Source organism: Lissotriton vulgaris, chromosome 7 (assembly GCF_964263255.1).
Source record: "Lissotriton vulgaris chromosome 7, aLisVul1.2, whole genome shotgun sequence".
Lineage (NCBI taxonomy): Eukaryota > Metazoa > Chordata > Amphibia > Caudata > Salamandridae > Lissotriton > Lissotriton vulgaris.
This window is the reverse complement of record NC_141695.1, coordinates 13,696,160-13,717,148: the sequence shown is the minus strand read 5'-3', so window position 1 is coordinate 13,717,148 and position 20,989 is coordinate 13,696,160. Positions and strand designations below refer to the sequence as shown.

The window sequence follows — 20,989 nt, the reverse complement described above, 5'->3', positions numbered from 1 at the left end:
GATTGTACTAATCACAAACACAATTGTACAAATTCCGGAGTTACTGGCACTGGCTCGGGGGTATATGAACATTGTGCTGTGTGTTAACCCACTTGGGTAGTATTGATAGATTGATTTGCCCTGGACAAAATGCGTATTTGGGACATTTGGAAACAATATTATATTGCCTATCTAGAAATTTGCCTGATTGTGAGACGGGACATTCATGACAATGGGAGACGTAATCGCAAACAAGATTTCAACTGTTTCAATGTTTCAATGTTTACTGGAAAGAGAACATTACTTCACTATTGTATAAGAGAACTGTGTATATAAATATGAATTACATGTGCATATTTCAGTTGTTGCCAGACCGCATTTAGATTGAGATTTGCCATACTATATGGGCATTAATTACCATTATAAAATGGCCGACCTGTTCAATGTTATGCATATGTCCTTCACTAGTCCGTTATTAATTATCAGTGTGAACACGTCTTTACGTCACACGTATTTGCTTTGAAATAATGCCGGAATGCTTTGTTTTCCATACCTGTGATCAAGGCGGATTACGCCGAAACGCATTGGGCTTTTGGCTGGGAACCTGTAATGAAATAAAACCTTTCCTGCACGATATGAATTGAGCCTTTAATTGCGGTAGGAGTGGGCGCACTGTAGCGTTGCTGTGTAGTGGACCGGAAAATATATAAATATATATATATATATATTCCTCCATTGTTAGGGGGCCCTAGAGACTGCAGGGTGGCTTCAAACAGGAAACAGAGCACCCGTCACATATTCCAAATGAGAAAGAGTCTGGAAGCCAAAACTCCAGTTTCACCCTGTTTGTTTTACACACGTAGAAGTGGCAGTGTGCCGTAATTCACAGAATCCTTCCTAGCGCGTTTCAGCCCGTCCTCGAGCCTTGGGCACAGGTGTCATGTTTGGTCATGAATATGACCAACCAATTTAAATGTTACTGTGATGCAGTTTTGTAGTCCTAATAGGCTGCAATGACCAGCATGCAGCGCAAGTGAAGATATCACATGTCCACGTGCAAAGTTCACATCAAAATACCATTATGTTCCTCAAGTGGCTAATTGATCAAATAGAAGCAAAGCTGGTATAGTGACTTGGTGCATTTAAACATATAAATATAGTCTGCTTTCATGTGCCGCACGAATAAAATAACTTTTTAAAACAGGGGAATCCGACGCCAGTAATGGAGAAGTGCCTGACATCTCCAAATCACCCTTTCTCACCTCAAACTATTCATAATCCCAGGAAAATCCATTATGAAAGAGAGCTGAGCGGATCGTGCCCCCGATATTTATCCTTTAACACCAGGCATTCCTCCACTGTTAGAGGGCCACAGACCCTGCAGGGCGGCTTCAAACAGGAATCAGAGCCACTGTTGCATATTCCCCCCAAAAAAGAGTCTTGAAGCCAACCAGTTACATTACTCAATGTAATGGGGAAGGGGATGTGGTCTGTCGGCTAGACTGCCGACTTTGGTGCTGGAAACCAGGGTTCGAGCCTCGGGTCGCGTCCACATCCTGTGATTCTGGGCAAATCACTTCATCTCCCCGTGACCAGGGGCGGATTGGCACTAGGGCATGGGCCGAAGGTCCGGTGTCTCAGTGCACTCTGTGGGCTGTTTTTTTCCCCCTTTACCAGTCCACAGAGAGCACTGACTGGGAGAGGAAAGCAGCTTTGCTGTGTGGCCTGGCGGACGTTCAGCGATGATCATCTGTAGCCTCTCCTTGACCCCCTGCCCTGCCATGCAATCATGCTGATGGCGGGCTGGGGAGGGGTGATTAGGTGCCAGAATAGGTCTCCTAGGGGGACAGGTGTTGCTCAGGCCTATGAGCCATTTTCACACGGCCCCCCTGGGGCCCACGCATCCCAGAAACAGTGTTTGTCCTAACAACTCTCCCACAGCCCTTCACATTCAGGGCATAATGGGCGAAGAAGAATGGGTCTCACTATGGGGGGTGATGTGAGGAACTCGCACCATCTTCACCTTAGCCTACCCCCAACCCCATGGATGGCCCAGAAGCTGTGTTTTTGCTTTAGCCCTTCTCCTGCCACGCCATTGCCCTGAGGCACTGAAGGGCTGGGGAGGGCTGAGTAATTTACAAATAGCTCGGGCCTCGCTGTTTTGAGGTGCTCCTGTGCTGGAGGGCTGGGGAATAATTTTTTAATAGAAAGGGGCCTCGCTGTTTTCAGGTGCTCCTACGCTGGAGGGCTGGGAATAATTCGGTCCTAGAAAGGGGCCTGGCTGTTTTTCAGGTGCACAGCTTGTAGGACATTGTCACCTTGGCCCGTAGTCCTTCCCAAAAACAATATCCTCCCACTTAAATTCCTTGTGTGTTTCATGAAAGGGCACGGCTGCGAATGTGGGCCACGCCCTGCAAATGTGGGCCACTTTTTTTGTCAGTACCCGGGCCAAATTGTGATCCCAATCTGACCCTGCCTGAATGTGTAATGTACATACAGTGCTCGTGTAAAGCGCTCCAATACCCTTGGGTCGAGTTTGCGCTGTATAAATATGCAAAAAAATAACAAAATTTCATACATGCCAACATTTCAGTAAAGCAAAGTGGGAGATTAAAAAAAAATCGGGAGAATGGGGCCTTGAATCGGGTTACTGGCATGTATGGCTTTGGAAGTGGTTGCTGTAGGGTCGGATATTTGAAACGCATATCCACGTTTTTTTCTTACCTTTCAGAAGCATGGAGCATAATGGCAGGCAGACAGAGGGTGATGCAAGCGTTGTACACTGGCCTGGCAGGTTGGTGGCAGCACATGCACACCTCCCCCCTCCCTTCCCTCCCACCCCCCTGTGGCAGCCCGGGCTGAAACAGTCCCACTCCCCCCCCCTCCCCCCCCCCCCCCCCCCCCACAGTACTACGCAGGTCTTTAAAAGACGATTCCCTTGTTAATGACGCTTTGTTGGTTTTTTACCCCTTCGAGAGCCCCTGCATCGCCACTCTTTACTGGAAGAATTAGCACTTTACACAATACCAAGCCCTGTCAGGTGAAACCCCCGAGGAATCGGGTTTTTGATCGTGGGAATCGGGAGGTGGGAGACTAGCCTTCAAATCGGTAGTCTCACGCCTGAATCGGGAGGGTTGGCATGTCTGATAATTTAATCAGGTTGGAGCCTACGCGTCGGCTCGGCTACCTGTGATTCTGGACAAATCACTTAATCTCCCCAGGTCTACCAAAATGAACGAGTTGGTATGTAACACAACTAACTGGTGCTCATGCAAAGCGCTCCAATACCTTCGGGTCGAGTTTGCACTATATAAACCTGCCCAAAAACACAAACAAAAATGTCTAAGAAGACCTTTGTGATAAGTGTCTCGTCTTCTGAGCATGCGCAGTAGAACGAAGGTGGCCGGGCTTTCTGAGACGACCTTTGCGATGAATAACTTCCGCCGACCTGTTTCTGAACATGCGCAGTATTACCATGGAGACGACGCTCATTGGTATGTCTGCAAACCCTTGTCAGAAGTGTCTCGTTTCGGGCGCATGCGCAGTAGTACTGCAGTGAACACGTTCTTTTAGTGTGCCACAAGATCCTAGTGACACGTTGCTCGTCTTCTGGGCATGCGCAGTGAGTAGTCTCGCGGAAGCTCGCGCATGTCTTCTAAGCGGAAGAAGGCCATGCCTTCTCTTCCGGTGGCCTCCGAGCGTCCATCTCTTTCTGTCTCATATATGGGACCGGCCGCTGAGGAGGCAGCTGAGGCGGGGGCCTTGAGCGGTGCTGAGGAGCAGGTGAGGCGGGGGCCAGAAAAGGGGGTTCAAAGTATTTCTTACACCTTCTGCCTCTTGAACATGCAGAATGACCTCCGGGTTCCCGGGGGTGTATTTACTATATTAAAGTTGGGACAAAAAAGTGGCCCAGTGAGCGGGATTTACTCGTGGAACTCACTGCAGAAACATTGATTTCACCGGTAATCCCACATTACACACGAGGCACCCTGGAATTCCATTAGGCAGTCCTAACGGACTAATATAAGTTATATCAATAATCCCAGTTGTGCCAATGCTTAATCCTATTTGCCAATCTACTTGGATCCTGGGCCCGTCTGTAGGTTGTCATTCTGGACCTTATATTAGGCTAGGACAGCGGTTTTGAATAACCAGAAATTAAAAACTTTGCTTGAGCTTGTCATTTCTGTACTGGAGCTTTGTAACTTTTGAGCCTCTTCTGCTACCTCCAAAGTTACATTCCTGTCGTGCTTACCACGCCTGAGAGTTCACACGTGGGCCATGGCTCTGCTGGTTTAAGTGGATTGGTACCCAATGCGTGGAGGAAGCCAGGTTACACAATTGGGAACTAGGCGTACAAAACTGGGTTAGGAGTGTTGACGTTTTGGTTCACAGTATTCAAATACTGTACAATTACTTCCAGATGTGAAAGGAGGTTGCATGCAGATGAGTAAGGAGCTCTTCCTGCTGACCCATACCTAATCTATTCCAGCTGTGCTTTCGGAGTTTCTGCAAGCAGCTTTTTTTTGTTCACTTAATAATTATACAACTGGTGCACCGTCCATTCATGCAGGTGCGCAACTCGATTGGGTGTGCCTGGTGGAGAAAGGGATAATGCACTATATTACGTACAATATTCACTCTTGTCGGCTGAGGTGCGTGTGGTGCACAACCAGTTCCAAATACTGCTTGTCTTCTCCCATGTCTGTAAAACAGCATGGGCCGATGACTCCACTCATTTGAGTAGGACATACTCCTTGTCACAATGCAAGTGCACATTTTGTATCCACATGTTTGAAATGACAGAAGGGGCCACTCAAATGAATGCAGCCTTTTTTTCTAACATGTATGTGACTTGGGGGTCCAAAAAGTCAGAAAGGGTTTGCACTTTCAGAGATTCGATTTAGTGCCTGATTATAAGTTTGGCAGTTGATTGGACCGCTGAATCCATGGTGGAGGTGTGGTGGCGGTCAGAGACCACTGCGCCAGTGGTTCGACTACCGTATTAGTTCTGTGGTCAGAGCGTTTTGGGACCGCTGCAACCATCAGGAATCCCTGGCGGTTGCGCGACAGGCTAGGGAAGCAATATGCCTGGCAGTGCTGCTGCTACACTGCCATGCACATTACGAGTTTCCCCACTGACAGCCTTTTCATGGAGGTGAGCCTGCCATGAAAAGCCTGGGGGTGGAGAAACAAAGGGGGCCCTATTTATGTATTATTATTTGTATGGCGCACAAATCATCCCCAAAGGGATCTCTCGGCGCCCGGGATGCACACAGCAATATACAAAATCAATACACTAAAATAGCCATGTTTTTGGTTTTTACTTAACGGCCATGAATGTAGGACAGATCCGCAGGTCTTCTGGTAGTGCGTTCCAGTATTTAGGGCAACATGAGAGAAAGCACGTCCACCCATCCTAGCCTTCTTAATTCTAGGAATTTGGAGGAACTTATGGCCACTAGATCTTAGCTGACGGGATCTAGTGTACCATATTAATTTTTTTCTTAGATATTCTGGTCCTAGCCAAGGCTTTGAAAACCAGACAAAGGAGCATAAAAACTGCTCTTTTCCTCATTGGTAGCCAATGCAACTCATTCGATAATGGGGAAGAGGGGGTGCGTGCAGGTTTATTGAGAGCTAGGCGAGCCGCCGTATTTTGCACAACTTGAAGTTTGGAAAATAGATCTTCCCTCATACCTACCCACAGGACATTTCCATAGTCAAGCCTGCTGACTAAAAGTGCCTGTAACAGAACCTTTCTGGTGGAGAGCGGAATCCAGGGAAAAATGTTCTTTAGCATGCTGATTAATCCAAAACATTTACCAGATAACGTTTTCACATTGTCCTCCATGGATAGTTTAGAGTCAATTAGCACACCCAGATTTTTTTACCCAATTTTTTTTTTTTTTTAAATCTTTATTAACATGAAGGCATATTAGGCATTTATCTCGTTACATTCAATCAATTTTCGCTTGTACATACATGTTATATCAGACAAGTTCCATCAGTGTCCTTACCTACCCATACTAAATCCAGCGTACTCCTTTTGTGTGTCTAGAGATCAATCATCGGAGTTCACCCAAGCGGCACCCTCAGTAGGTTGCTTAACATGAGCCCTCCTGTTAATGAACTGATGAAAACTCCCCCCCCAAACATAAGTCATCATCTTCAAACATGTTGCCACACTATTCTCCCCACCCGCAAGCCTCCTCGCCCCTCCCGCACCGCTCAGCTGCATTTTTGGAACGCCATTACATTTAGCCCGCTCAGTCAGATACTCCCATGTCCATCCCTCACTCCTCATCCCCCTCGGAGTCCAGGTCCTCCCCCTCCGGCAACGGTTCACATATTTCTCCTCTATAGACATTCCATGCCGCCCATACCTTGTTCCACTTACGGGGGGAAGCTCAGAGGACATACACCGCCCTCTCCGTAACCATCAGTATATCCATATTTTTAGCCCACCTGCTTACAGTAGGTAGTTCCGGAGCCCCCCACTTCTGCGCGATGTCTCGCTTAGCCATTGTCATGGCCAAATTAGTCCAGATCAGTTCATGTCTGCCTAGGTCGTTGGGATCCCAAATGTTGAGGAGGCATTTGCGTGGTTCAGGCAAAACTGAGATCTTAAGGGCTTGGGAGATTGTACGCATTATTTGCCTGCAGAATTCCTGTATTCGCGGGCAGTCCCATAATGTGTGAAATAGTGTTCCCTCTTCCCCGCAGCCCCGTAAGCAGAAGGGATGCGGCGCTCTATGTATTTTGTGGAGCAGCGTTCTAGTATAGTAGATTCGGTGTAAAATCTTGAGTTGCACCAATCTGAACTTCACCGAAATTCCCACCTATCTTGGGGAGGCTAATGCCTCATTCCATTCCGATTCCTCCGCCTCTCCTATCTCCCCTTCCCATTTTCCCTTGAGTTTCAGTGTGGGGTCTTCCAAGTTGTTGATTAGTTTTTTGTATGTGAGGGAGGTTGCTTTATGTTGCATAAAGTCCGTCAGTAGTCTATCCTCCAGTGGTGAGGATTCCGGTATGGCAGTGCCCGCTGGAATCGCCCTAAGTAATGCGTGCCTGGTCTGTACGTATCTATATGTTTCAGTGGACCATTGTTCCAGAGCAGGCTGGAGACCATCGCCGCAATCTGTTTGAAGTATCGCGGTGGGACGAGATGAGGGGTATTTTCCAACACATAGAGGAACCTGGGGAGAGCCATCATTTTATATAAGGCTGCCCTCCCTAGGAGGGTCAGGGGCAGAGTCGCCCAGTGCTTAACGTCTGCACGTAGGCGTTCCATAGGTGGTTTCAAGTTAGTAGCAAAGAAGGCTGCTGCATCCTGCGTGACGACAATGCCTAGGTATTTAAAGGAGGTCGTCGCCGTTGCCAATGAGCAATCTGCCTGTAGCCGCGGTGCCGGGCCTTTCAGTGTGTACACCACCGATTTCGACCAGTTCAGGGTATAGCCTGAAGACCTCCCGTGCGTGTTGCAGAGGTCCAGTAGGGCTGGAATCCCTCTGAATAAGGGCGTTGTCCTGAGCAGGATTGCCAAGGGTTCGAGTACCAACGCAAAGAGTAGGGGTGACAGGGGACATCCCTGCCTAGTCCCCCTGCCCAACGGGAATGTCAGCGAGATGTGGCCGTTGGCCACCACCTGTGCAACCGGCTTCGTGTAGAGTAGTCGTATCCAGGCTATGTATTTCGGCCCAAAGCCCATACGTGCAAGCACGACAAAGAGGTATTCCCATTCGACTAGGTCAAAGGCCATTTTGGCGTCGAGTGAGAGAATTACTGCCTGCTCCGAGAGGAGGTGCGAACGAGCCAATACCCCATGAACCCTCCGGAGATTCAACGCTGTACTCCTGTGGGGCATAAAGCCCGACTGATCAGGGTGTGCAGGTGTGGCATCAAACGGGTGGCCAGTAGTTTGGCTAGCACCTTGGCCTCTACATTAAGCAGGGATATCGGACGATAGGAGGCACAGTCAGTCGGGGGTTTCCCTGGCTTCGGTATGGCTATTATTGTGGCCGTGCGTTGATCAAGCGGCAGTTCTGCCCTTTCCCGACTCTCCATATACATGTCCAGTAGAGGTCTACTGAGCTCTGAGGCCACTGCTTTGTACCATTCCACGGGTAGTCCATTGGGACCCAGCGCCTTGCCTGACTGCAACGCCTGAATCGACAACTGAATTTCATCCTCTGTCGGGTCTGCCTCTAGGTCTTGCCGCGCCTCGTGTGATATACTGGGGATGTCAACTGCAGCTAGCGATACCGATGCCACCTGAGTATTGACAGCATGGTCCGGTGTGTAAATATCTTGGAAGTGACTCGCTAAGGTGTGCACTATTTCCTCTGGGTGCACCTGGCCGTCATTGGTGTGGAGCCTCTGAATACCCCTCGCACCCCCCTTTCTCCTATCCAACCACGCCAGCATTCTCCCCGCTTTGTCGCCCACGTCATAAATTCTGTGCGCAGTGTTTGCAATGTATCCCTGAACTGTCGTTTTGAGATGGGCCTGGTATTGTTGCTGCCGTAATTGCAATGTATGTGCCGTGGCCGTGGTGGGATTCGCCATGTGAGCAGTGTTCGCGTCGTTGAGTGTCAGTTCTATCTCTGTAAGTTCCCGTCGGGAATCCTGTTTGTGCCCCGTTATCGCTGCTATTGCAGCGCCTCTAAGAACCGTTTTATATGCTTCCCATAGGACTGATGGCGAGGACACCGTGCCAGCGTTTTCTGTGAAGTAATGCATTGTTGCTAGTTTAAGCTTCTTCCGGACCTTGGGGACTTTTAAGTAATTCGGGTATAGTGGGTACACCCTAGCGCATTTTCTTTCTCTGGTGGTGAGAGATGTAGTGATTGGTGAGTGGTCAGAAATACCCCTGGGCAGGATATCTATTTTGTCCACAGACCCCAGCCCGACCCCCAGAAACAAGAAGTAGTCTATACGTGAGAGGCTGTTATGTACTGCGGAGTAAAAAGTGTATTGCATTGCCGCTGGGTGTCGGTGTCGCCACACATCAGTGATGCCCAAGGCTTCTAAAAAGTCAGGTAGTGAGGCGTTCCCTCTTAAACGGTCTCTAGCGGGAAAGACATCCATCACTGGGTCTATTATTGCATTCAGGTCACCCCCTATTATCGTATCTCCTTCAGGGAGGTCTAGGAGGAATTTACCTAGGGCAGGCAATGCTACGGAGTGAAGTGTCGGGGGTATGTATACGGAGACTACATTTAGTGGCTTACCCTCCCACTGGCCATGTATAGCTGCAAAACGACCCTGATCGTCCTCTGCGCGGTGTGTAATGATAAAGGAGGACGTTTTTTTCATTAGGATCCCTGTCCCCCTGGAACCGGTGGTAAAGTCTGCATGTATCGCCATTACATAGCCGCGCCTGTCAAGCGCTTTACACGTTGTCCCTGCTAGGTGCGTTTCTTGGAGTAGCACTAAATCTGGGCTTTGACGCTTAATGGCTTGCAGGACCAATCCCCTTTTAATTTTGTCCCCTAAGCCTCTGACGTTCCAGGTTAACAGGCGCAGAGGGGGCACTTCTATAGTCATAGGGTTAGTCTCGTCGGGTGTATCATTATGTAGACGGGCCATTAGATCGGTGTGGTAGTGTCACCTGTAGTGTGTCGCCATGTTCAATGCCAAAGTTGCGCGCCATGAAGGCGCATAGGAGCGTGCCTATACCTGGAGTGGTAGCGTAGCATGTGGACTGAGTGATGACTAAAAACAGAAACGTGAACAACAAAACTTTGTCCCTACCCCCCCTCCCTGCTCCACGGACAAACCCCCGCCCGTGTCCCCAACATTGCAGAGTGCTTTAGTCCTTCCCCAACTATCTTACTTGCTCGTGGGGTTGGTGAGTCCCTTACAGGCACTAACCGTGCCCACCCTACTCAGCTGCATCAGGTCCAAGGTCCATTGCGTCACACTCAGTTTCTCTCGTAGATAGCCAATCGTCAGACCGGAGCTGGTTGTCCAGAGTCAAGCAGATCTTGTGCAATGTCAGACTCAATTTCTTCCGTACCATCTGGACATGCCGATCGGATGGCTTGGCTGCCCAGTTGTTTGTCGTTCCGTTGGTTGGGCCGATCCTTGCGCGGACGGTGTTGTTGTCCCACCTGTCTCCAACCATCCAGCCTTTGTCCGGTGTATGCGGGTCGGGGAACAGTGGATCAGAGTATGGCCCTTGAGGTCGAGTATCCGTGGGGAGGTTTCCTCCCAATCGCTTATTGCTGTGTCATTCGCCCTTTTTCAGTCTTGCTATGCACTGGCGATAGGTAGTTCCCGGGGCCTGTCCATCAGTTGTGCCGCCAAAGTGGTCGCGTCGAATGCTGGCCACCACCCCGCCACGCTTAGCTGTCTGTTTGTCCCACCGCTGCCCGCCTTTGAAAGTGCCTCAAGTAGGGAGTGTCTTACGACTCTTTTTGTAGGGCTCACCGGGTCTGATCAGGGTAAATGCTGCACCACCAGGCGGGGTGTCTTGCTGAGCGTTTATGGCTCTATTGACGGGCCACGCGTTTTATTAATGTCACTAGGTTGTTCGGGGCCCCACCTGGGTCTTAGCCACTTAGTGTCCAGCCGTTGTGTCCAGCCTCTGAATCCTCACTCTGGCCGGACCGCCGCCCACAATACTGCAGGAGAGATGCTGTTAGTCCCCCCGGTGTTTCTTTCCCGGTTTATGTTGCGCTTGCCGGGCTCCCGGGGGCACCTGTGTTTACCGCCACCTGCCGGGTCCAAGCACTTGCCGCCGCACCTCCTCAGGTGGCAAATGCAGTCCTTCCACCCGAAGCGGCCGCGCTCTGCCCACCGCCGCCGCTCCGTGCAGAGCGCCGTCCCCCAGGGGCGCCTCACAGATCCCGCAGTGTGCCGCTGGCCTCTCCGTCCTCTGTCTGCCTCTGTAACCGCCGCCTCCCTCCGGATGTCTGCAGCCGATGCCGGCCGGCGTTTCTGGCCGTCGCTCTCCCGATTGGCGCCCCAGATGGTTTTCTTACTGTGCCGGTCCCTCCAGCTGATGGCTGCTTGCTGTAGGCTGGGTGCCGGGAGGAGCCTCCCCAAGCAGGCCGGTCCGGTCGCGCTTCCGCCGGGGCCGGGAGATCATGCCAGTCCGATGCTTCCCCTCGGGACACAGGCCCAAGTGCGCCAGTGTTATTTCAGGCAGGTTTCAGTCTCCGCCGCGCCTCAAAACCGGATCGGGTGGTGCCGCTTCGAACCCGGACCCGATTGCTGCTGCTTCAGGTGAGCAATGATGCGGATTAATGTGCCGGATTAATGATTATATCACAGTGCCCTCAGGAGCTCTCACGCTATGCTGCCGCCATGGTTGGCTGCTAGCCACGCCCCCCCTTTTTACCCAATTTTTGGGGCGGGGAGCTTCTCCAAGTTCCTCCGGCCACCAATCCTTAGTCCATATCTGCTCGGCTTTGCCGAACAGTAGGATCTCAGTTTTGTTTGAGTACAATTGCAGAAAGTTCTTCTTCATCCATACTGTAATTTTGGTCATGCATAGCTTGAATCTGTAGTCCCTCTGTATCCTTCTCTAATTTGACAATAATCTGCGCGTCGTCGGCATACGAGATGGTATGAAACCCGCATGATCTAATAACGGAAGCCAAAGACGACACGTAGATATTGAACAGTGTGGGACTTAGCACAGAGCCATGAGGAACTCCCTTATCCACAATTGTGGTCCTGGACACAAAAGTGTCCAGTTGAACACATTGATATCTTTCAGAGAGGAAGCTCTGTACCCAATCCAGCACCCTCCTGACACCAATCCCTCGCAGTTTCTCTAATAGGATCCTGTGAGAGATGGTGTCAAAGGCCGCTGATAAATCCAAAAGAACTAGCATAGTGGATGTCCCTTCATCCAACAGCAGCCTGATCGTATCTGACACTTCAGTTAGTGCAGAGTCCGTACTAAAACCTGCACGGAAGCCCGACTGTGAGGGGCCAAGGAAGTTATGATGTTCCAGATAGTCTGAAAGTTGATGATTCACTATAGACTCCATCATTTTTTTTTTTGCATAGAGGCAAAAGAGAAATGGGACTATAATTTTGAAGATCTCCCTGATCAGCCGAGGATTTCTTAGGCAAAGGTTTAATAAATGCCTTTTTCCTTTTCAGCGGAAAAGAGGCAGATGACAAAGATAGAGTACAGATTTCCTTAATTGGGTTAACCAGCTCCAACCCCAAGTCAGACATAATGTGGGGATGGGCCACGTCAGCCGGAGAGCCTGACTTACTATGTTTTAATAACATGAGGACTTGCTCCATAGTTATGGGGGCAAAGTACTCCAGTTTTTGGTGCATGGGCTTATCTGGAACCGGGGTTTCTGCCAGGTGCTCCCTACAGGACCCCGTGTTGCCCATGTGCATGGGGGTGCATGCAAGGGGGCACATGATATGCCCCTCTGTGTGAATGCACCCTTGTTCCGGCAGTGCATGGATTGCTCAGTCCATGCTGTGCAGGAACGTCCATTTAGCATTCCTGCAGAAATGCAGTTATAAGGCTCACTATGATCCTTTAAACTGCATCACCGTGGGACCACCATACTGCCCACCTGCCAGGCAACAAAATTATTTGTAATCTGGCAGGCAGGTGGTCAGGTTTGGTGGTCCTGGAGCGGGGGACTGGTGTGGCAGCCCGCTCCAGGACTGCCAAACCCGTAATCAAGCCCTTGGTAATATTGTAATCAAGAAATAACCTGGCATGAGCACTTTTGAAAGAAGATGGTTGTACATATCAAATATTTCTCCACAACACTACAGGACCTATTATTATTGTTAAGTTGTTTTTATGCAGTAACCCACTTGGATGATACAACAAGACTTAATCTGAGCACAAACTATAAATTGTATTCACAGGCACTCAAAAAACAGGTGTTTCCTACCTTGACATCACAATACAACTACCAGCGTCATTTAACAATTAGATTCTCATGTGCATGCGGTTTAGCATTATTCTAAATTTGATTTAGCGTGATGGTAATTATGAAATAACCTTGCTTAAGCACTGTTTGGCCCCTTCCTCCCCCTCTGAGCCTTTTATGGAACACTGCTAGAATGATTGTTAGTCTGTGATAGTTTAAATATTAGGGAGCACACACACTCTAGTGGGTGAAAAAAATCCTTTATTAACAACATTTTATGTTAAACATTAATTCAATGAATGTTACAGTACATGAATGATTTGTAATTAATTGTTTATGTCCTATGGAAATGTAACATGCACATCACACAACTTCAACTGCGAAGTATGTTGTCAATGGCTATAAAGGGGTAGACATTTTTTTTGTTAAACGGGTAGCTATACACTGTAACACATACCATCTGCACATTTGGGTAAAGCAGCTTACTTTTCACAAACTGGAGTGCTGTCCATGTATTCTTTCTTTTGCTTCAGAAGATGAGCTATCTGTAAAGTTTTCACTACAGAAGGAAGGCTTCTTGTAGTATAATTGTTAGTGCTTTCAAACCTTGGTTATTTTAAGTGAATTGTGTTTTTTTTAATAAGTTTTGCATAGAGTGAGCACTGCTCTTAGTAGCCTCCTTATAATGCTCTTCAGTGTATTTCTCATGAGAGTTGCAGTGTCTGCAAACAGTGTGGTACTGAATAAACCCTCTCCATGGAGTAAACACTGTTTACAGTACCCACGTTTCTGTTCATTAAAACTTCATTTCTTGGTGTAGGTTTGGTGATTGTGAGGGGTTTCATACTGATACAAGCTGTCCATAGTAGACCATTATTCGGAACAAACATTGAGTCTTTTGAGGAATTTCTCTGAACAGTTGTATACATATTGAACACCACGTGCAGTGAGGATTTGCCATATACATGTGGTTGATTATTAATGTGAACCAGGCTACTGGTGAAGTGTATGGTATTTGGCCAATGTCGTACATTACACATGCTTGCTACACCTAAGGGAGTTGGGTCTGTGATGGCATTAATCATCCTTCATAATATTCCGAGCTATTTTGTACGAAAGAGGCTTGAATTACGGCATCAGAGATGTCATCAGTGATGTAGTCAATGATCTCATTTGAGATATCAACAGTGATATCATACATTATGTCATAAAGCATGACACGAGTGATGTAATATGTGAGGTCATAAGCAGTGCATGGTGGGGACACAAGTTATAGTTAGCTCTACTACTTATAACTGGTGAATTTCTGTGGTTTTCGGAGTTAAAAACGTTAATGTTTTCACTGACATATTTACCTCACTATGGTACTTTAACCTTTGTTTTTTCAGTAAATTTCTAAGTTACAAAATGAAAAGATCTTTTTATAACACCTAACTATAACATTACTTTAACTTTTGTGTTTTATTGAATTTCTAGTTGGTTTTTTTTGTGTGTAAAGTAATAATTTATTACCATACGGCAAACCAAACCCCACTGCCTTTGGCTGTGCTGTGTTCGCAACTGGGCCTGGCCTCTGGGCACAGCATGTGCTCCTGCATAAAATGGGTTATCCACAGGGCCTGTTTTGCAACAAGGCCCTGCTTCCAACTCCCCGCTGTCAGCCAACCCCACATTGTGTATAGCCTTTCGCTATGCGCAGAGGGGGTTGATCACAGGGCTTGGCCGGACGCCCAGCCCTGTGGCCACACCCCCGATAGGCTGCCGACCACACAGTCTTTGCCATGTGCAGCATAACATTGGCATTCAGACCTGGGGACCCCATCCATGGGGCCAAAACATATATATTATGGGGAGGGGGCATACAGCCCCACCCCAACCATTAATTGCCCCCAGGAACCCATCCACTGGGGCCAAATACAATTAAACAGGGAAGGAGGGCATGTTGGCCCCTCACCAGTCTTAGGCCCTAGGGACCCCATCCCAATGGGGCCAAATATAAAAAAGGGAAGGGTGCATTTGCCCCCCTCCGCAAGCCTCCTTAGGCCCTGGGACCCCATCCCCACAGCCTTAGGTATTTTATAGTGGAGGAGGGCCATGTACCCCACTCCCTGAGCCTTATTGGGCCCTGGGGACCCCATCCCCAGGGCTCTATTATTTCTTTAAAGGGTAGCAGGGATATGTGCTTGTGATCGCCGTCTGTACTGCTACCACTCCTAGATGGGTTCCTCCTTCTTTTAATTGATTTCCTTTACTTCTTCTACCTACCTCTTATTATATTTTTTGAAGCAATTTTCCTCGTTTAGCTCTCAACTTTCTCTTCCATTTTAGCATTTTGTCAGACTTTTCATTTTTCTTATGCACATTGTCTGCAAATCCCCATGACAAATGCCTACTGTGAACTGACCTCAGTTTGTCGTTTTTGCTTCTTTCCAGGTTTATAGATTTTACAGGGTTCTAAATCCCTGGTGAAACGATAACGTACTCAGCCTTGACAAAAGCAATGTGTGGAATCCAGGATCATATAAGCCAGCAGGTAATGACAGAAGCAGCAACTTCTCTCCTTCTCAGTGACCACCATCACAGTGTGGAGTACTGCAAGTGGGTGGGGTTTTGTTAAAATTAGTTCCGTCTGAGGTGATAGTAATATGTTCTGAACATTAACTGGTCACCATGCTTTTCAAGCTTACATCCGGAGGACCCCACTTAGTCGCATCCTTGAGAGGTCAAGGTAGGTGTCACACTTCCCATGACTCTGTGCATTTGCGTAATGCGAGGTCGAACTGAGATGCCAGACACCATTTGTGCCTTTGTTGGAAGCTGATAAATTCTGGATGAATATTAGAAACATGTTATACAACCTTTCCTTTCCACATACTAAATATCATGCTTGCGCAATTGCCAGAAACATCAATTGGTATTTTTGGTCATTGTTACATTGGGTTTAACTGAAGAAGAACATGTAGACTTTGGGGAGAATAAAGCTTTGAAATGTTTTGCTTGACTTAAGCGAAGCAATAGGGCAGGCAGAACTGAACTTAAATGGGAATCTGACATTTTAAGTCTGTTTAGTGAATTAAGAAATGAGAAGTCACACTAAATTCAAGGTATTGCCTGATATATAGTGTGAAAATCAGAAAAAGTGATGTTGTGAGATGACATTTTTTCAATGAGATCGTAATTGCCGCAGTTGATACAGTGTCCCATGATATATTTATCTCTAAACTGGAGGACGTGGGTATCAAAGGGAAAGCACAAACATTTTGTAAGTCTTAGTTTTATGATCAGCACCAGGCAATACAGTTTTCACCTTTTCAGTCTTTGTTCAAAAAGGTGAGGAGGGATGTCCCTCAAGGATCTTCCCTGAGTCTGACATTGTTCACTGTTTATCTGCGCCCCCTCACGCTGTTAATTACATTTCATGGAGTAAAATTTATGAACTATGTGGATGGTACATAATTGATGGATCGATTGATTGCACAGCCCCTGACCCATTAAATATCTTTTATTTGTGTATGACGGACGGTTCATCCTGGCGATTCACAAATTCCCTGCAATTCATTGGGAATAAAACTAAAATCTTGTGTTGCTCCAGTGGCAGAACTCTAAGAGTGTACCCTTCTGATTGTTGGTCTTTATCAGGGGACATCTTACTCACAACATCAGTGATATTTAGGATTTTTTTGATTGTTATTTACACTGAAAGTAGAGAGGGAGTACGCATTCTACTAATTTTCCTCCTTTCTCTCCCACTAAAGGTTTTCTTCTTCTGCTGATAATAATATATTATTTTTGCACATATTATTGTTGCAGGAGTGTATATTGACAGTAAGTTGGTTTAAAAAAAGAAGTATTAATAAAAAAACAAACAGAATTGAATAGATATAGTAAAAATAATAGATTGAATTTCACATGTCTTTTGTCCAGTAACTAAACAGTGCGATGAGGCAACAGTTGGAAATCATCATTTAACCTGGGTATTCCAGGTCATAAACTTTCTTAACCACCCTCTCTTCTTCTTTCTCCACTGCCCCCCCCCCCCGCCCACTCCTCATCTGTGATGTCAGGAGGTCACACTTAAGTAACAACTATTGCCTGCATTAGGGACTTATTGGGCAGATGGCTGTCGAGATTATAACTAGAACTTGTCTCAACTGCACCAGAAGGCAACTATGACTATATTGATATTTTCCTGAAAATACACTAAAGGCGATGGGAGGAATACTTGGAAATAGCATAACTGCTGCCTGCTGCTCCCAACCCATCGTTCTTCGCCCACCATGCCCTTCTAGATAGAGTCTGGCCTTATGCTAATCAGCCATTGAGGTATCGCTTGGATGCTGTTGCACAGTGATCAGGGTTAGCACTGATTGCTGGCTCACACACATGATGAACATTTACTTCCCCAACCTACATACGCGTTGTCGATGGGCCGGCCTTTTTTTCATCTTGTTTTTGAGCCAACCTGCGTGCGTAACTTTTCTCTGTATCATTTGCTAAGCTTTCTCATGATCAAATACTACATATTCTGTGGTTTGATATTTATGATCCTTATAGTCTCACTGGTTCAATAAGTAATGCGTTTTTTTGTTTGCTTATACTTTTGGCACAGTTTGACGAATCTATATGAAACTTTGCCAAAAAGGCAGTCTCATCCATCTCAACTCTTTCATGGAAAGTTTCAGGGTGATCCTTTAAGCAGGGGTTGTGAAAAAGGGGATCTCCACTTGACAGATCACCCCGAAACTTTCCATGCACAAAATAGGCAAAATACAGCATTTTTTGGGGAAAGGTTTGTGAGGATTCATTAAACAGTGCCAAAGATATGAGCAAAACCTCCTCACTTTTGTTGTAATTCCTATTACTTTTATTATTGATTTCTGCTAGCAGCTTTTTCAGTGAAGCATTGCCCTGTGTGGGCCTCTTCCCTCCCACCCTCTCCAGTGGCACCATCTGCACCACATTCTCTCCCCTGTAAATGCCCTCTAAGTTGCTAGTGTCCATCCTCGGGCAGTTACAGTCCCTCCAGGCACTATGATCAGGGCCACTGGAATTATGCAACGATTTTTGCATTATTATAGAATTGCCTTATTTGCCACATAATCCAGCATCTGCCGCATAATCTGCTGATTGTTACAAAAACATTTTTTGTTTCAAACTCAAACTGTTCAAAATTTAATAAAAATGCAGCAGCACATGTTGCTGTGCATTGGAAGGCCCTTTCCAAAGCTGGACTGATCACCTTTCAGTTGCTTTAAGCTAAAAGTGTTAAACTGGTACTAATGAGGTGCAACAAATGCCCATACAGTGTTACCAAGTTTAAAAATGTTAAAATATCGAAGTAATATTAATACAAAAAGGTGCCACATCATAACAAATAATTTGTCCTTTCTTGATGCATAATTTACTCAACCCTACCACATAATCTGGTCCTTTCCTGCCACATAATTCCAGTGGCCCTGACTATGATATTGCTTTATAACAGGAGAAGAGTAAGTGGTGCGTTGTGGCACTTTCAGAGGAGCATTTAAAAAATAACAAAATGCAACCTAGTATATTTTAGAGCAAGACCAAGACTATTGAAACTGAAGATGCATTACATAAGTACTAGTTTTCCATTTGTTGTTGTAAGCATGCTGTTTGTCATGATCTTGCTGTTCTTATTGTGCACAGTAAGTTGAATGAGTGAGTATGTTTTTATATACCGCATGGCTACCCGGAGGCATCCCATCGCTGCGGACACACAGTCAGGAGCAGACTGGAGACTTCTGGTAGCTTTGTGGGGTTTGATGAGATTATTGATAATGGGAGGACCTTTGCCCTGGAAGTTTTTATGTTCAATGCAAAGAGCTTTAAAGTGTATTCGCTTTTGTATCAGGAGCCAGCGGAGTGTTTTTAGCGTCTGGGAGAAATGGAGCAATTTGAAGGTTTCCAAATGTGCAGAAAGTAGGTGGTTCACATACTTGTCCGCAACCTTACTGATACCAGGAAGTAAGGGCATGGGGCGTAATTAGCCAACCCCATGGGATCTAGGTGGGTTTTTGAAGTAATGCTTTCACCATAGCAATCTTCCAGTCCTGGGTGACTACACCTGATTATAAAGAGGCGTTGACTAGGTTAACAATGGGAGAGATGATGATAGGTATTGCAGATTTCAGAATATTGAAAGGGGCGGGATCCAGGGGAGAGCCACTCTTGATCTTATTAAGGAAAGATAATAGAAGAACTTCCTCAGTGAGTGGAGCGAAGGACTCAATGTAGGGGGCCTTATTCTGAAATTCTACTCCAAGCTGCTCGAGTAGGTGCTCATTATTAACCGGTGGAAGAAGATTCAGTATATTTTGAATTTTAGTGGAGAAGAAATCCGCTTACTCCTCACATCGGTGGCCTGAAGAATCTGGGGCTAAAAGGGGGTCTGGGGCTTTCATACGTTTTTTTATGATCCAGAATATTTCTTTAGGTGAGTTGGAGGAGGAAGACCTTTTTTCTTCATAATAGGCCGCCTGTGTTGCTTTGAGTGCTGCTTTATAGGAGATGATAGATGCCGTATAATCAGATTTTTTTCTTGATTGCAAAATCTTTCCTCCATACTATTTCTAATCCTTTGCACCGCTGTTTAAATTTGTGGAGTTCGGGAGTAAACCAGGGTGATTTATTGGATCCAGCTTTTAGTAATATAGATCTCCAAAATAGCAACACGTCTAATGAGTTCTCGATCCATGAGTGGTACTCTCAGCTAGCTATTAAGGGGTCAGGATGATGTGAGGGTATGGTAGATTGCAATTCCTGAACCCATTGGGAGGATGGACACCATGAAAAATGGACTAGAAAGTGGTCCGACCAGAGGAGGGGAACAGGCTCCTTCCCTTTTAGTTCTACTGTACTTAAAAAGATCAGGTCAAGGAGGTACCCTTTAGTATGGGGTGGCTTGATGAAACTTTAGATGCATCTGGTAGGCTGCCAGGTCATTGGCTACTGTATTCTGAGGGTCATCAAACTGAAAGTTGAAGTTTCGCAGAAGATTAAAATTGAATGATGTGCTGGCTGAATTTACAACAGATTCAAGTAACGAGTTACAGAATTGTCCCTGTGCTGCTGGGGGCAATATAGAAGAATGCCAACAAACGTGATTAGCGGGGTGAGCTCGATGGAAAAATGGGCATTTTCATAGGCTGAGAGAGGACTGCCCAGAAGGCGGCAAACTAAGTGATCTTTATAGATAATAGCAATCCCTCGCCCCTTGCTGCCTGTTCTGTCTACATGCTGAATCAAGTAGCCAGGGGCAAGCGCTTGGACAACATCTGGATCTGAGCTTGATACTAACCAAGTTCCGTGAGGAATAGCACATCAAGTGCTGAATCTTGCAGTAGAATTGAGATTTCTATAGCGTGGTTTGGCATGGATCAGCAGTTAAGCAGAGCCATGTTAAGCTGGTTCCCAACCATCGAATGGACTCTTGCCATTTAAGGCAATTCATAAGGGCAGTGAGAACACTTGCGTTGCGTTTTCTCCATAGAGATGGAATGTTTACAAAGTGGAGTTAGGGCTTTCCTGATTTTTGAAGACGTTTGTCCCTAGGGTATTGGAGGGGACGGAGGGAAAAGAGGCAGGGGTTGTGGGCCCCGGCCCCGGTCTGGCACGGACGGGCGCAGACGGGCTTGCTGCTGGCGCGACCGCTGCGCGCTCCGCCTTGCATGTGGTTTTTATCAGGTGGGGTGGGGTAGAACTCGACCGCCAACCTGCCGGAAATCGCCTCCCTCCACTCAATCGGGATTAGGACCCGTGGTGGACAGAGGAGGCCACCAATAAACTATTCAACTAAGTCTCACCAAAAAGATATTTGTTCACGTGTACAATTTATTTTAAAAAGTTAAAGTGCACAGTGTTTTAAACTTGAGGATTTTTATTGAGGAAGTTAAGATTAGAGCTAAGATCTACACAGGCATCATGCAATTGCCCCTTTGTTGTAGTTCGTTTCCTATACTTGTTCGGAATTCGGTTTAAACCGAATGTAAACGATAATACCCTACCGATTGAAATTAAGGTGACCTGGTTTAAACCGAGTGTCACTGTTTTTTTACATATTTCGAGTGTCACTGATTTTTTTTTACATATTTGTTGCTCCGCTTGGCCACTTGAGGGAGCCA

At 46.7% G+C, this 20,989-nt stretch overlaps 1 protein-coding gene across 2 annotated transcripts in view; it reads left to right on the top strand.

Annotated features, from left to right (window-relative positions):
* Positions 1-3,650: 3,650 nt before the first annotated feature.
* Positions 3,651-20,989, top strand: part of LOC147700516 (uncharacterized) — a 35,475-nt gene continuing 18,136 nt past the window's right edge. The window contains exons 1-2 of one of the 2 annotated variants that reach the window (XM_086929679.1): positions 3,651-3,762; positions 15,279-15,378. The gene's annotated coding sequence lies outside the window, so the exon portion shown is untranslated. The remainder of the gene's footprint in view (positions 3,763-15,278; positions 15,379-20,989) is intronic. The other variant, XM_086929680.1, reaches the window with a different exon arrangement.